Source organism: Papaver somniferum, chromosome 4, assembly GCF_003573695.1.
Source record: "Papaver somniferum cultivar HN1 chromosome 4, ASM357369v1, whole genome shotgun sequence".
In the NCBI taxonomy this organism is placed as follows: domain Eukaryota; kingdom Viridiplantae; phylum Streptophyta; class Magnoliopsida; order Ranunculales; family Papaveraceae; genus Papaver; species Papaver somniferum.
The window spans coordinates 22,465,748-22,482,415 of NC_039361.1; the positions used below are offsets into that span (position 1 = coordinate 22,465,748).

General features: G+C 36.7%; 1 long non-coding RNA gene across 9 annotated transcripts; it reads left to right on the top strand.

Moving 5' to 3' along the window:
- Window positions 1-486: 486 nt before the first annotated feature.
- On the top strand, window positions 487-7,028 carry LOC113274930. 9 transcript variants are annotated; one of them, XR_003323329.1, is made up of 6 exons: window positions 487-2,126; window positions 2,498-2,581; window positions 3,534-3,650; window positions 3,792-4,136; window positions 4,285-5,891; window positions 6,661-7,028. It is a non-coding gene; the product is annotated as an uncharacterized LOC113274930 (long non-coding RNA). The 9 variants fall into 9 exon arrangements; XR_003323326.1 differs by lacking the exon at window positions 6,661-7,028 and adding an exon at window positions 6,013-6,650; XR_003323327.1 differs by lacking the exon at window positions 6,661-7,028 and having other exon boundaries at window positions 4,285-4,769; window positions 5,689-6,650.
- Window positions 7,029-16,668: the final 9,640 nt, after the last annotated feature.

The following is a 16,668-nucleotide window of genomic DNA, read 5'->3' on the forward strand; positions in this document are numbered from 1 at the left end:
TAACTTCTCTTCCTCTGATACCATGTTAAAGTCTGCGGACATCCAACTCAAAACCAATTGGCAATTAGTGGAGCGGCCCTTCCATATTATATTTTAATTTCATTATGCGGAAGCTAGGAATGTGGGACTATTTGTCCTTTCACAAATCCACCAGGAAAGACGACATACAAATAAAACTGCACAACGAAAAAATTAAAAGCACATCAGGAAAGAGGTTTACCTTGAGTGAAAGAAATAGTTGTGTTCTTTAGATCGGGAGAGAGATTGAGAAGAAGAAGAAAATTAAAATTTGAGAAACCAACCCACAATTTACCTTCCTATTTATATACCTAAATTGGATGGATACGGATACGGGGACGGGGACGCGGTATCTTAATAAAACCCTTGACTATCTCTTTCCTTTACACCTGATTTACACCTGTTTCTTTTATCACTCACCAACCATATCTGAAGCTCAATTCAAGACCACATTTTCTTTCTGAAAACTCTGTAGACACAGACTGAAAAACCTATAATAAGTTAAAGCACGGATGGGGGTTCGCCGGTTCCGTCTGAGACCCAATGGTGAAAAACCTATAACGAAGAATTCGGAGAAGAAGAACTTGAGATTGATATCAACACCATCTTCGTGCTCTAACTGATTTATGTCACCAATGGTATCTGCTAACGCTTTATTTTGACAAAATGGTAAGCCCAAAATATTGAATATTTAATTACAAAAATTAAATACTACACCATCTTCTACTGTCTACATATGTCCTGAGTTAGTATTTAATGACTAGTTATTAAATTATAGGAAGTTGTTGAGTTTATTGTTGGGGTACTTAAATCTGTTGATCAGTTGATGCCAAAGAGGCACCAGATTCAGCTAAAATTCCTAATGTTGCTGGACGGTTTGTAGTTCAAGCCGCTGAGAGATGATTGTATGCAGATTTGTTATTTCCTGACTGTAAAAGAGTCAATTCACACTTGGAAGTTAATAGTTATACGCTTTTTACATTATGTTGAGACCTCTGTGAGAAGGATAGATTAGTAAGCTCCAAATTGCATTGCTAGACACCTTCCAATTGTAAATTCTTTATGCACATAGTCTGTGACATTAATTTAGTAGATAAGCAGGTTGTCAAGGCATTTTGAATCTTTGAATGGTTGTTTCCACATAACTTTGTCATGTCGTAAAACACTGGCCTTCAAGAAACCAACACTCAATGATGATTATCATCAACATTTACATAGCCCGAATCCTTTGTCACCGCACAATGATAGTCGTAGGAATGACATATAAGCTTGAATAATGTATACGAATAATGTATACACTAATTAAGTAGAAGGATTTCAAGATCTGCTGTTCTTATCTAACTTGATAGCAGCAGCGGAGGCATTGGTGTCGGGGACAGGGGTCGTGAGATCGAATCTTTGATCTTAAAGACAGTACTTCTTTATTTTGTTTTGCTTATACTTATGATTCCAACATTTTCTATTGGTATCCAATCTGGATTTTTTACTGATGCAGAAGTTCATAACTGATGCGTATTTTGTCTTGCATCTGCATTTGTTTTACTGTTGCTGACACCATTTTTATGTGAATGGGTGTAAATTTGTTAAATCCCAAGTTTGATGTGTAAAGCGTTGGAAGGCAAAGTGTTATCACTCTGATGTTTAGTGTTTTCAAGACTAACGGATACGTGAAATGTGGGTTATGATGACTATCTTTGTTGGTGGGATGTGTGAGGGATTTAATCTTGAAAAGAATTGGTAAGCGTTATGATGTCATTACAACTGCCGATCTTAAACAGGTTTTCGCGTAGTTTCTTCGGTCCTTAATTTGTTATGTAGTTGGTGAAATAAAAACAGTCACATCGGTAATTTGCAGACCAAGAAACATTGCTCTCTCAGATTGTGAGGCGGTCATTACCCATATGCAATGTTTATTTTCTCTACTGATGCAAGCAAGTTAACTAGTCAGTCTGACAAACCATCCCAAACCGTATTTACACACAACTTGGACCTGATTTACATATAGAATGATAGATATATCTCAACTGCAGCAAGGAAAAAAAAAGTTTAAAAAGGAGAAAAACAGAAGTGTGTGAAAACGGGGCCCAAGAAAAACACAAGTAACAAAAGTAAGGCAACTTGTGATTTTCTTTTTCTTTTTTTCTTTTGTCATTGTTAATGTACTTGTATTATTATTTTTGCTTTTTTTATTCCATGGATGCTATTAGGGTTACAATTTGATTGGGGGGGGTGTACCATTCCGAAGGTGAAGGATACTTTGTCTTGAAAGGAATTTGGTACACTCACTGTCATTTTCAAAGATCTTGATGTATCATCATCCCACTCTGTAAGCTTAGATAGCACTCTGTAAGCTTAGATAGTTTTAGTTCATTGACGGTTGTGTGCAATGTTTCTTGAGGTCCGTCATAATTTATTTTCACGCAATGAGCTTGATATGTTTAATATTTGCTAATTCAGTTTTTGCATAATTTTTATCCAGCTTTGGTACAAACGAAGAAAAAGAATGACCCATGCAGCTTAATAATTAGCTACAACTTTGAAGATCGGTCGGGGTAAATCCACTGTAAGGCCACTCTGTTTAGTATTTCTTCTTCCTTTGCCTAAATGAATCTGTATTCTTTATGATTTTTGAATATGTTTCATCTCAACTGATATCTAAATAACTATATATGTATGTTCACTTTTGGTAACATGTATGTGTATGTATATATATACCAAAAGTATACATACACATAATTGGTTGAGAACTTGAGATGGTACATATTCTAGTACTGCCAGGTAGATCTGTTTTGTAGCCTTACACATACGCCCTACTATTTTGTTCATAGAGTGATATGATAACAATGATGAACACTTGGTGCATTGTTTTATTTCATTTGGCCTATTATAATAGTGATTATGTTTTTAGCCGTCATTTAGATATATTCCTGCTAGCTGATCGTGCTCATCATACCACAAAAGTGGAGATTTTTCCGCCTGAAATAAGTTAACGTCAAATACTGAAATTTTCTGAAAATTACACATGGATGGTATCCCATCCCCATACAGTATATCACTAGGCTATAGATAAGACAAACACAAACCACAATAATTCTGCAACACCCACATAAAATTTATATGTCTCAAACAATTTCAGAAAAAAAAAAGAACAGAAAAGAAAAAGTGTCGATCGCAATTAGATCCCGTCCAAGCCAAACTCCTCCTGTCAGAACTTTGACCTAGCCTGAAACTAGAGTCTTGATAGGTTGCACCCCTGTGCACTATATATGGCTGAACGCGAGCAAACTGGAAGGCTAAATTAAATACGCCACTTAGTCACCATCGTGCAAGTTGATAGGTTTATTAACCTATATAAGCAGTGGAATACTGCATGTGTTCCGATACATGAGTTTGAATATTACATATTCTTTTGTTCATAGAGTGATAAGATAATATTGATGCTGAACACTTGGTTACTGTTCTATTTTTTTGTAAGTGTGGTAATAATTAGCCTCACTCATTATGTTTATTGGCAGAGAGGAAAACTCCCACCTGGGATCCATGGGATTACCTTTGTTTGGAGAAACCATTCAGTTCTTCATCCCCAACAACTCAACATAGATGCCCATGTTTCTCAAAAAGAGATTAGCCAGGTGTGTATATATCACTAATATTACGCTACTTCTGTCTAATAATTTCCTAATTGTCTCTATAATTATTATAGCTTACTATAGAGATTCTCATGAACATGCATATGAATTAATCATGGCTGTTTTGCTTGTGTTCCTGTGCAGAAAGGCACAAGGTGTTCATTTGAAGGTTATGCTTCTGGATTGTTGGATATTGCTTAGGACGGGTCACCCATTTAGAATCTAAGGAATGCACGAGTAGAGTCAAAAGAGATCTCCATCATGGACAGTGGAGTAGAGAACTCTCATCACAGGAGCTGATGTAAAACCTACGCTGGTGTTTGGCTTGAGTAAAGGTGAAAAGGCTGATTTTTGTAAGATGCCAAAAGACCTAAAATTTCCTAGTGTTTTTTATTTTATTTTATAAATGACCTTCGGTATGTGAGGACTCGGAAATGCAGTTATTGAAGATGAGGATACATTCAAATGCAAGTTTCCGTTTACGGAAAGGTATGTAGTTACCAGATCTTGCATTGACAGTATTCTTCCTCATGTTGCTTTATATTGATTGCTTAAGCTTTATGTATTAATTGTCTTCATCTTGTTTGTGTGAATAATTAGTTGTTTGCTAAACTGTTTGCTGTTTTTTCATATATAGGTTATGGCTCCTAGAGGTTGCTAATGGTCCAGATGAGAATGAGTTGCTGTCCCAAGCTATTCAGGAAATGACGGACAGTTTGCACAAGGCCAGGAAAATACGCCAAAAAAAAAAGGAAGGAGGTCATGGCCTCAGGCTACAGGGGAATTTGGTGACCTCTAAGAAACCCCAATACAAGAAATTTCGAAATTTTCATCTCACTAGAATATCCTATATTCAGAGTACTTTTGAAAAAATTTAAATTCTAGCTATCGATGGGACGTCAGACCAACACTTAAGTTGCTGATAGCAATGCAGATGCAGGTGAAGGACAGCTTCTCTATAACGCTGTCATCGCAGCAGCCAAATTAGAATATTTAAAATGATAGCCTCAATTGAAACTTTGCAATTAATTTTAATACTGGTTTTCATTACCTAGGAAACTTAAATTTAAGTGAATCTTGCTTTGGTTTGTAGTAGATCTGGTAATACGCAGAACTGCACAGGTAAGAGTCTTAAAGCTCTGAATGATCATGTATCTCATTCCAAGACATTATGTAAACCAGCAATATTTGGCCAGACCTCATACCAATTTTGGGTATGAATCTGGTGTTGTTTGGAAGTTTGTTTTCTGAAAAGAATAATATCTTCCACTCTAAATGTTCTTAATATCAGGTAGTATAAATTTTTTATTAGTTGGTTCCATGATGTTAGCTTGGATGTGTTTCCGTCAGTTCTCATTTCCGTTAGGTATTAGAGACACTATAGCTCCACAAGAAATAGCTGATCTCATCTTTGGATGAACTTGAAACTTATCCATCTCCTTTTGGCACATGTAATGTACCATATGGTGCCTTCTCAACCTGAAAACCTCTGGCCTGTTACATTTAGCTCAAGGTGGATGGCCTTTGCCTTTTTGCTTTCATAATAGTTCCTACGGTACTGTATTGAGTTTTTATACCTTGTAAATTTATTCTCTCTATATATTCTGCATCTCTTCTAATAAAGCTTTTTGCGATAGTAAATTGAGAAAGTGAACAAAAACAGTAATCTATGATTACAAAGGTCTGTTTTCTATTTTTATGAAGTTGCATTGGTTACTTATTGAGATTTATATTTTGCAGTAGTAATACCAATGACCCATCATTATTCTTACTGCTAGTGTTATAATGGCGTTATAAAATGTTCCGCCTCATGTACAGATTTACGACTGTGGACAAGTAACTAGAATTTCTAATGTCCTGTATCTAGTAGATCTTGCATTGTTTATTAGGTTTAGTAGATCCTGCATTGGTCATTAGGTTGATTTTTGCCTTATAAGTCGCTTTTAATTTATTGCATAAGCTTTATGTGCTAGTTGTCTTGATCTCGCTTCTGTGAATAATTAGTTGCTTGCTAAATTGTTTGTTGTTATTTCCTTTATAGGATATGGCTCGTAGAGGTTTCTGATGGTGCTGATGGGACTAAGGTGCTGGCTCAAGCCATAGGGGAAATGAGTGCCAGTTTGTGCATAGCCAGGGAAACACTCCAACTCAACCTGTGCAAAAAGATGAGTTTGCTTGCGTTATAGGCCGTCTTCCTGTGAAAGTAGCTGTTTACCAGAAGGTGTGGGTAATGACGGCCCCTAGGTAACTAGAATTTCAACTATTGTTTCTGAATATTGCTTATCCAGATTTCAAATACCGTTTTTCGCTAGTTGTCATCTTCCGCAAAAGCTTGTTTGTTTGGTTTTGCTATGTATTTGTGTAGAGTGTACTGGAATTGGGTGAATGTGAACGGGTTACAAGGTGAATGCTTTGTGCGTTGAACTTCACCTAGTTAGGCTGCCTGTGTGAATGCTTAAACTGGTAATTGAGTTAATAATTCCTGGCATTGATGATCAGTTAAAAGCATCTTTGGTCGCATTATCATCAACACTAATTGTCAAATTCAGGATTTCACTTTTCTAATGTTGCTGGGGTCCATTTGAATTTTGGAAACTTTTCTAAGGTTTAGAGTGATGTGACGCTGATGCCGCCCCCTTCCCCTAACAAAAAAAGAACGATTTTTTAGGGACCACGGTTTTTTTGGGGACCATGGTCTTATTAGGCCAACCTCCCTATACTTATAAGGGGTGTCCCAAAGTTAGGTAAATACCCATTTATCCTTTACTTTAATTTAAATTAACTAGGAATTACTAGTTAATCCACTATAGGAAGAACCGGTTATTGTGTAGTCCATCATCAGAAAACAATTACTCGCTGGTCCAAAAACATGCTTTTAGACCAGATTTTTTATTCTCTCGTCCAGCATACATGCAAGGTGTTTTATGTGTATTTCATAAACGTCGTAATTGTCCCTCCGTCCAATCAATACCTAACATAAAAACACGTCAAGCATATTATTTTTATTTTTCAGATCTGAATCGATTAAGAAGAAGAAGACCGAGAGCAGATTCATGAAGAAGAACAAAGAAGAAGAAGATATAATTCAATTGAAGAAGAAGAACAACAAAGAAGAACAAGATATCATTCCATTAATAGATCAGCGAAGAAAAAAAATAAAGAGATATGGATTTAATCAATATTGGGATTCTTAACTTTTTAATCCATTTCCTCGTCTGGATCTGTTATTCAACATTGAAAACGAAGGTAGTCCATTCAAAACGATATGATTTAGTTTATTAAAGTGAAGATTAATACTCCTTTCGTCTCCGGTTAGTTTTGATTTCCATTTTTTGTTAATTTTATCTTTGATCAAATTGTTTTGGGTTTTAGGTTCGTATAAAAAAGATTGGGAGATTTTGTACGATCCTACAATAACCCAATTGTTTTTCTTTTTTTTTTGTACATATTTTCATTCAGAACATATTGAATCATCAACATTTTCCTTTTATACATATTTTCTTTCAGTACATATCAACATGTATTGTTGGATCATCTACTCTTTTTTCTTTTGTACTTTTTTTTTCTTCTATACATATTTTCCTTGAGTAAATATTAATATGTATTGTTGTATCAATATGTACTATTGAATCATATACTTTTCCATTGATACACGTTTTTGTTCAGTACATATCAATATGTATTATTGGATATGTATTGTTGGATCATCCACTCTTTTTCTTTGGGTACGTATTTTTCTTTAGTACATATCAATATGTAGTGTTGGATAATCTACTCTTTTTTTCTTTTGTGCTCTTTTCCCCTCAGTACATGGTTTCCATGAGTACATATCAACATGTACTATTAGATCAATATGTACTGTTGAATCATACTTTTTCCTTCAATACATATTTTCCTTCGGTACATATCAATATGTATTGTTGATCAATATGTACAATTGGATCTTCTACTCTTTATTTTTCTTTGTACTCTCTTCTTCTACTGTGGTATTTGTGTATTCTTTGTATTCTTCGATCTTGTTTTTACCAGGATTCACCAAATGTAAATTTCTCCATGGTTTTAGTAAAGTAGGGTTTTCTTCAATCTTTTTTCAATATGTATTATTGATCAATATGTACAGTTTGATGAGTTTGTTTGATTTTTTTGTTTGTCTGTTTAATGATTTCCTTTTTAACATTTCAGTTTGTTTGGTTGGTTTGAAAATTTGATTTTTCATTTTGATTATTTTTGCTCTAAACCTAATCATATTTTAGTTTATTTTTGCTGTTTTGATTTTGCAGTTTTCATTACTGTTGATCGAGAAGAAAGAACGAAGAAGTTGTAGAGAAGAATAAAGAAGGAAGTAGTGGGAGGAAACGGTCATAGCGTGAGTGAGGATAGCCTGGTAACTTTACATATGTTTAAACCTTTTTTTACTAAAGGATAAATGTTTAATCCTGCTGGACTAGCCACTAACCCGGGTCGGGTTTAGTGGACTAAACATGAAATCCCTCTTAAATTAAAACTACAGACGCGGGTTATGTTGAGTGCCAAATATTGTATATATCTATCCCTTTTTGTTGGCATTTAACTCATCTTTTATGCATTAATTCTACATTTTATCCCATATTCTGTATTTTCATTGTTTTCAAGAATAAATATTTTTATTAATTAATTTTGCATTTTTAGGTAATAAATAAAGTTCGGATGAGTCGCGGAGCGAAAAGAGCAGAAAAGTAGTGAAAAGCCGGGAGAAATTACGCAAGGAAGCCGCGAAGAATGGTGCGCACAACCTCATTTTCTACACACAAAAACGCCTCCGTTCTCAGCCATCAGATCAGTTCTCAGAAGCATCCGACGGTCGCTCCTTCATAGAGCATCAAAATCTGAAGTCTCTGCCGAGCACCACAGCGCTGAAATTCCAAGCCTTCAGATTAGATGGTAGTTGAATCCAACGGTTGCTCCCTTGCTGTTCATCAAAGTTTGATATCTCCGCCTTACACTACAGCACCTAACCTAATCTAGCATCGTTCGTTTCGTTGTATCCCTTCATCCGACGGTCGCTCCTCGCTTGCCTCCGCATCACCGTCCGATCTACTACCAGCTCCACATCCCACGGCTCATCCTCGCTGTTCATCCAATTTGATGAAGCCGCCTAACACCCTAGCAACCGAACCTTACCACCTAACCAAACACCCCCCTTCTTCCCAAAACAGTCGAGCCCCTCTCCTCCATCACCTCCCTGTTTGCAGAGCCTTCCCCTTCCACCGTACACCACCACCTTCTCCACCTCTGTCACCACCTGCTCCGCCACCAACTCTCTGTCACCACGTCCATCAAAGTAACTAATACCATCAGTTTCCCTTCTCCTTAGCCACCTATTTTCTCAATTTCTGCACGTTCTCTATCAGAAACCCTAGCGTGCAAAATTGGTAAATTAGGTCGAAAGTGAGGAGCAATTGAAGACATGGAGAGGTAGAGGAGGACAAATAGAGGAATGGGTCGAGTTTAATTTGATGTTGCTACATCAAATTAGGTAAAGAAATCAAACCCTAGTCTACTGTTAATTTGGAAATATTTTTGGTAGAACCCTAATTGTGTTGTGGACTATAAATAGCCTTGTGGGTGTGATGTAAAGACTATGCTTGGATTAGCCGGCATCCAGGACTTTCAAGTTCTGTTAATTTTTAATTTCAGTTTCATTTCATTTATGTTCATGTTCTGTTAATATTTTTTTCAATGTGTTCTGTTCAATTTCACTGTCTAGGTTTGTTCATTCTAGGTTAATTTTCAAATGTTATGTTAGTATCCATGTTATGTTAGCATCCTGTTTAATTTTCACTGATTTTCAAATGTTATGTTAGTACCCTGTTAGGTTAATGTTGTTCACTGTTAGTGCCATGTTTGTGTAATGTTAATGTTTAGTTCACTGCTGTTAGTTTGTTGGAATGCTAGGCTAGATACCTTTGAAGCTTTGATTTGATTGTGCAATGGAAGAAATCAGTGCTCATAGCAAGCTGATTATCTTGCCATTCCTTTTGTATGCTTCTAAAAGGTCCTAAAAATTATCCCCGGCCAAAAACTTGGTGGGCCCGGAGATATGTATAAAATTAAGCGAAGAAACGCGGGCCTACAGTAATACCGCAAGTGCACGGTCGTCGGTTGTAGCTCGTGCAAATACGGGTCGATCCACAGAGATCGGGAGTGTTTTGAGTTTTCTAGCTATTTGGGTTCCTAAATTGTTGTTGGGCTTTGAATACCCTTTGAGTGAATTGGGCTTAATGGGTTTGTTTTTAACAATAAAATGAACTGAGTTTGGGCTCAGTTGGTCTGGTCTTGGGCTTTTGAGTTTAGGCTTATGGATTAAGCCCACAGGTTGGTTGAATTGGGCTTTGAGCCTTAATGAACTGGGCTTCAACTTTGGGTTCAAACCTGGGCTTAGTAACTGTGAACTGGGCCTTTGCTTGGAAAATGAACAATTACAGTGGGCTTTAGTAATGACTCTGGTCTTCAGCAGTCTTTGAAATTGCACTGTGGTCTTAGCTGAGCCAAGCTCAGTTGCAGCAGCAGAAGGGTTGCAGCAGCAATGCAGCAGCAGCACAAGGAGTGGTAGCAGACAGCTGCAAGAGAAGTGGAGTGGCAGCAGCAGCTGCAGAAGCTCAGATGCAGGAGGCAGCAGCAGGGAAGAACTGGCAGCACCAGGTAGCAGTACTACACAGCAGGGAATGCAATGCAGCAGTGCAAAAAGGCAGCTGCACAAGCACTGAGTAGCAGGGTAGGGAAACAACAACAGGGCAAAAGCAATGGAAAAACTAAACAGCAAAAGAAAACTAGACAGCTGCACAAGCAATGGAAAGACTAGACAGGGAATGCAGTAAAGAAAATAGCAAACAAAATAAACATGGAAGCAACATAGGGCAACACAGGGCAAAAACAAAGAACAATGCAAGATGAACCAAGGCCTAAGCCAAGGGCAGGGATGATAGTGAAACTGAAATGGAGCAACACTAAGGCAAGAATACAGGCATACTAAAAGAATGGGAAGAGAATTAGCTTGCTATGAGCACTAATTTCTCCCAATGCTCAATCAACAGTGCAACCTAAGCATACACAAATAGAATGGCAAGATAATCAGCTTGCTATGAGCACTGATTTCTTCCATTGCACAATCAGTTCAATGCTTCAAAGATATCTAGCCTAGCATTCCATCAAACTAACAGCAGTGAACTAAACATTAACATTACACAAACATGGCACTAACAGTGAACAACATTAACCTAACAGGGTACTAACATAACATTTGAAAATCAGTGAAAATTAAACAGGATGCTAACATAACATGGATACTAACATAACATTTGAAAATTAACCTAGAATGAACAAACCTAGACAGTGAAATTGAACAGAACACATTGAAAAAAATATTAACAGAACATGAACATAAATGAAATGAAACTGAAATTAAAAATTAACAGAACTTGAAAGTCCTGGATGCCGGCTAATCCAAGCATAGTCTTTACATCACACCCACAAGGCTATTTATAGTCCACAACACAATTAGGGTTCTACCAAAAATATTTCCAAATTAACAGTAGACTAGGGTTTGATTTCTTTACCTAATTTGATGTAGCAACATCAAATTAAACTCGACCCATTCCTCTATTTGTCCTCCTCTACCTCTCCATGTCTTCAATTGCTCATCACTTTCGACCTAATTTACCAATTTTGCACGCTAGGGTTTCTGATAGAGAACGTGCAGAAATTGAGAAAATAGGTGGCTAAGGAGAAGGGAAACTGATGGTATTAGTTACTTTGATGGACGTGGTGACAGAGAGTTGGTGGCGGAGCAGGTGGTGACAGAGGTGGAGAAGGTGGTGGTGTACGGTGGAAGGGGAAGGCTCTGCAAACAGGGAGGTGATGGAGGAGAGGGGCTCGACTGTTTTGGGAAGAAGGGGGGTGTTTGGTTAGGTGGTAAGGTTCGGTTGCTAGGGTGTTAGGCGGCTTCATCAAATTGGATGAACAGCGAGGATGAGCCGTGGGATGTGGAGCTGGTAGTAGATCGGACGGTGATGCGGAGGCAAGCGAGGAGCGACCGTCGGATGAAGGGATACAACGAAACGAACGGTGCTAGATTAGGTTAGGTGCTGTAGTGTAAGGCGGAGATATCAAACTTTGATGAACAGCAAGGGAGCAACCGTTGGATTCAACTACCATCTAATCTGAAGGCTTGGAATTTCAGCGCTGTGGTGCTTGGCAGAGACTTCAGATTTTGATGCTCTATGAAGGAGCGACCATCGGATGCTTCTGAGAGCTGATCTGATGGCTGAGAACGGAGGCGTTTTTGTGTGTAGAAAATGAGGTTGTGTGCACCATTCTTCGCGGCTTCCTTGCGTGATTTCTCCCGGCTTTTCACTACTTTTCTGCTCTTTTTGCTCCGCAAGTCATCCAGACTTTATTTATTACCTAAAAATGCAAAATTAAGTAAGAAAAATATTTATTCTTGAAAACAATGAAAATACAGAATATGGGATAAAATGTAGAATTACTGCACAAAAGATGAGTTAAATGCCAACAAAAAGGGATAAAATTATACAATATTTGGCACTCATCAAATACCCCCAAACCTGAATTTTACTTGTCCTCAAGTAAAACAAAACTAAGGAAATCCTACCTATACCACTGTCGCTGGTCTCTCGAATGCATTTAACGTATGCACTAAGCCTTTTAAACCACTAAGTGTCCCTAGTGGACGAGTGAAGTCTCGTGAAGGTTTGCTTAGAACGTACCTACAAAGTTCTAGGTCAAAATATAAGCTCAGATTCCATCAAATGTGACATGTGCAAGACAGTTTAAGCTCACAGCAAAATGGAGATGTCAATCTAGCTATCCAAGGCACAATCCTAGCAGTGATAACAAATAAAGACATGTGATAAGAGTGTAAAGTGTATCTACACATGTGTAAAGAAAGATCGGATGTTATGACTACTAATCACCAAGAGATAGTTTCTCAGGCTAAGAACCAAGGTCGAAATCTAGCTAGCTGTCCGGACTTTACGAGAATTGTGAATGAGTTGGAGGTATTTCACAATTAATCGCGTTGTACATCAATGGCATACACCCTCCTTGCTTATTACAATGAAACAACAAAATGACTATTTACATGACTCTTATTTACATTGACTATTCTCTTTTTATTTTTGGAACAAGAGATGATGGAATTGATAAATACTTGATTTTTTTTTTTTTTTTTTTTTTTTTTTTTTTTTTTTTTTTTTTTTTTTTTTTTTTTTTTTTTTTTTTTTTTTTTTTTTTTTTTTTTTTTTTTTTTTTTTTTTTTTTTTTTTTTTTTTTTTTTTTTTTTGAAGAAGGAAACACTTTTGATACATAACAAAAGGAAACAAAAGATTACATGACACTTTGCAAGAGGTAGCCCTTTTTGATGCACCCAGTTAAATTCGATGGTTGTCTTTCTTAATGTAACCTCCACCTTCTATCCCAACCAACCAAAGAACAAGCTAGTCAAGTTTCGTTCAGTATTCTAAAGTGATTGGCAATCGTAACTTCCTATCCAACACCTTGAAGATCGAGGCCATACATGTATTGGTAGATCGTGCGCGTGCAAATTTCTTATCACTATGTGAATTGTGCTAGAATCAGGGTGCCTAAATATCTAGACTAAGACTCCTAATAAAAATACATATTTGCACAAGAGTCAACATTTCAAGGTAAATGAGCTCCATTTTTTATGATTTTTCATTTTTTAATTTTTTTTTGAATTTTGATTTTTCAATTTTTTTTTTTTTGGAATTTTTCAATTTTTTCAAAAAGAAGAAGGAGTTTGTTTTTAATTATAGCATATTATCGTGGCATCTACTCTATACCCCCAAACCTAAACTAAACATTGTCCTCAATGTTTCAAAATATGGAAAGGATTAAAATGCAACATATGGAAAGGGACATGCTGAGTAGAGTAAAAGGAGAGAGAATACCCGATTTCGGCGAAAGCAGAATTAAAACTCCGTTATTCAAGGCAAACAATCCAACATATTTCAGCCGAGATCATATTGGATTAGCAAAATATATACAAAAGGAACAAAAGGGTTTTTTTTTTTTTAAAAAAAAAAAAAAAAAATTAGCTACTGGATTATATACAAAAAATTCACCATACACTAACAATCTAAAGAGTTGAGGATCAACCCAAAAGACAAAGTGTAAAGGTTTCAACAGCTTCACACAATAATAATATATAGAAACACAAGTGAAACTGTGAAACAAATGAGCTACCCCCAAACCTGGATTTTACAGAAGATATAGTTTTGAAAACAAATCGCGCAGTTTCGGGGTTCATCATGCAAAAGGTCTAGCTCGAAATGAACTGTGCTAGGGACGGGCAAACATGCAATTTCCAACTGTGGTTCCTCAAATGTATTTATATTGGATGAAAAATAGTCCAAGAGGACTTGGGAAGCACACAGTTCCAATCCTAGATTAGGAATTTTCAGAAAAATTGGTTTTACAATATTGGTACAACCAAATCTAGGTTGGGTGGAAGGCCAACAGATTGTGACTCATGTAGGAGAATAGGTGCGTCATTATTAATCAAATCAAAATCTCCTAAATCATCTACACATGTCACATCATGCTCACAATCATCAATCAGTTTAGCAAGTTCACACTCAGAATCATCAACATCATCAACAAATTTATTCTCATGTATCGGCAAATCAGGAGAAATATCACAATGTGACCTAGGTAGAGAATCAGACACATCAAATATATTTTCATGCATATCAGTGTCTACAGAAGATTCAACTATTCCTATGTCATGCTCATCTTCACAGAATAATTGTACGAATCCCATGTCAATATCAAAATCATATGAATTACAATGAGTATTAGAAAGAACAACATTCATGAAGGTCGAGGGCGAGAAGCCATATGTTTTTGAACCAACAGGTTCCACAATATTTTCATGTTCTTCTAACATATCATCATAATCATCATAATCATCATCATGGTAGCATGCATATTGGTCCTCATCAACAGTGGTGGTGTCATTAGTCGATTCATGTTCCTCTAAATTAGGTTCATATTCAACATTATTTACATGAATGGGACTAGACACTCATTAGGGACAACATCATTTTCTCATGAATTTCCTCCTTTTGTCGGAAGCAAAATCTGATCTAATGTGGCATGATTCGTGCTGTAGATCTATCATAGTCTTGCTTACAGAGTCTAAAGCTTCTGGGTGGAGTCTAAATTCAATGGGAAGTACAAAATTCTTCATGTTCAAATTGTGGTGAATGGTTACATGTGTGATGGTCATTAGGGTCTACAAAATATTGATCGCAACCCTCAAGGATTGATTATGGTCCCAATGACTACCATTCTCACAATTCATGGGCATTTCATACATGGATTTTCTCTAGATGGCCTAAAATTATGCAAAATATGACAATGCTCAACAGGGTGGTCTAAACTACCACATGCGGGACATGCATAGATTTCAGGTTGCCTAAGAAAATTAGATGTGACAGATTCCTCATGTGATTGCATTTCTAAAGCTGTGATTCGAGCTTCTATTTGATCCATAAGTGATGATTGGGTGAGTGAGGCACTAGCAAAATGTTCATTTTCACGTTGCGATAAGTGATGCATGTATGAATAGTCATTAGGGTTCATGTATTGCGGCTCCGGACTTTGAAAATGTCCATAATAATTCCTATGACTATTGACATCATGGTCCGTGAAGGAGGTTCATAACGTGAAGTTTGTCCATAAGCAAGTTCTCTAAGAGTTTTTATTTCCATCCCAGGAGCAGACCAAAATCCAGACATGATTGACTCAAAAGCTAAGTAACTATGTTACAAAGCCCAAAATTTGGTTTTTAAAGGGTTGGATTTTTGGGAAAAATTTGGTTTTGGTGGGAGACATTTGAAAATTTGGTTTAACAATGGGAGCAAAGTAAAACTTTTGGTTTAAGATGGGATTAAAGAAGAAAAAAATTGGTTTAAAATGGGAGCAAGTAAAAAATTTTTGGTTTTGGTTTTTTTTTTTTTTTTTTTTTTTTTTTTTTTTTTTAACAGAAAATAAAATGAAGAAAATAAAATTTGGTTTTTAAAATGGGAGCAAGCCCACTGTTGGTCCTCTAATGGAATGGAAGGAAGGCTGCGGCCCACAATCGGTTACAAGCTCAGCTGGGTTTAAAAACCCAGAATACAAATTACCAGTCCAAATTAAACAAGCTCACAAAAATTAAATACACAAGCCCAAAAATTAAACAAACAAGCCCACAAATAAATTATTACAAACCCAAAATAGAAAAATAAAAAGCCCAAAAAATTGGGTTAATTATTACAAGCCCACAATTAAAGAAATTTGGAAGCCCACAGGTTGGGTTCTCTCAATGGAATGGGTTTAGGCTTACCTTTTTAGCACAGCCCAGCTGCTCTGATATTGTTGCAAAAACCCAGTTGGGTTTTGGTTATTTTCCTTGGTGGCGTCCCAGCAGAGGAAAAACAGGTTCAGAACAGCAGGTCCAACAGCAAATGAAGTGAAGCAGATGCAGATGCAAATGCTATGCAATGAAATACAAAATAGCTAATAAAACAACAAGAAAAACACAGCACCAATCCCCGGCAGCGGCGCCAAAAACTTGGTAGGCTTTTAAAAGGTCCTAAAAATTATCTCCGGGCCCACCAAGTTTTTGGCCGGGGATAATTTTTAGGACCTTTTAAAAGCCTACCAGGTTATAACCCCAAAGGGATTATAACCCATCTACAAAAAACCCTTCCAAACAAAAGTGATACAAAAACCCCAAATATCATAAACTGTCTAAACTACCCTCCCCTAATTCAACCCAAAAGAAACTGAGAAAGAAAACGACCCACTAATTTATTACTTTACAACCTGCGTAACGGACAAAATTTCTTAAAACCTCCGCTCCTGTTCGTTCAAAATCAATCTGTTCGTTCAAAAATAAATCCGCTCTTGTATTCGTTCAAAATCAATCTGCTCATCCCTAAGCCAAAATCGTTCA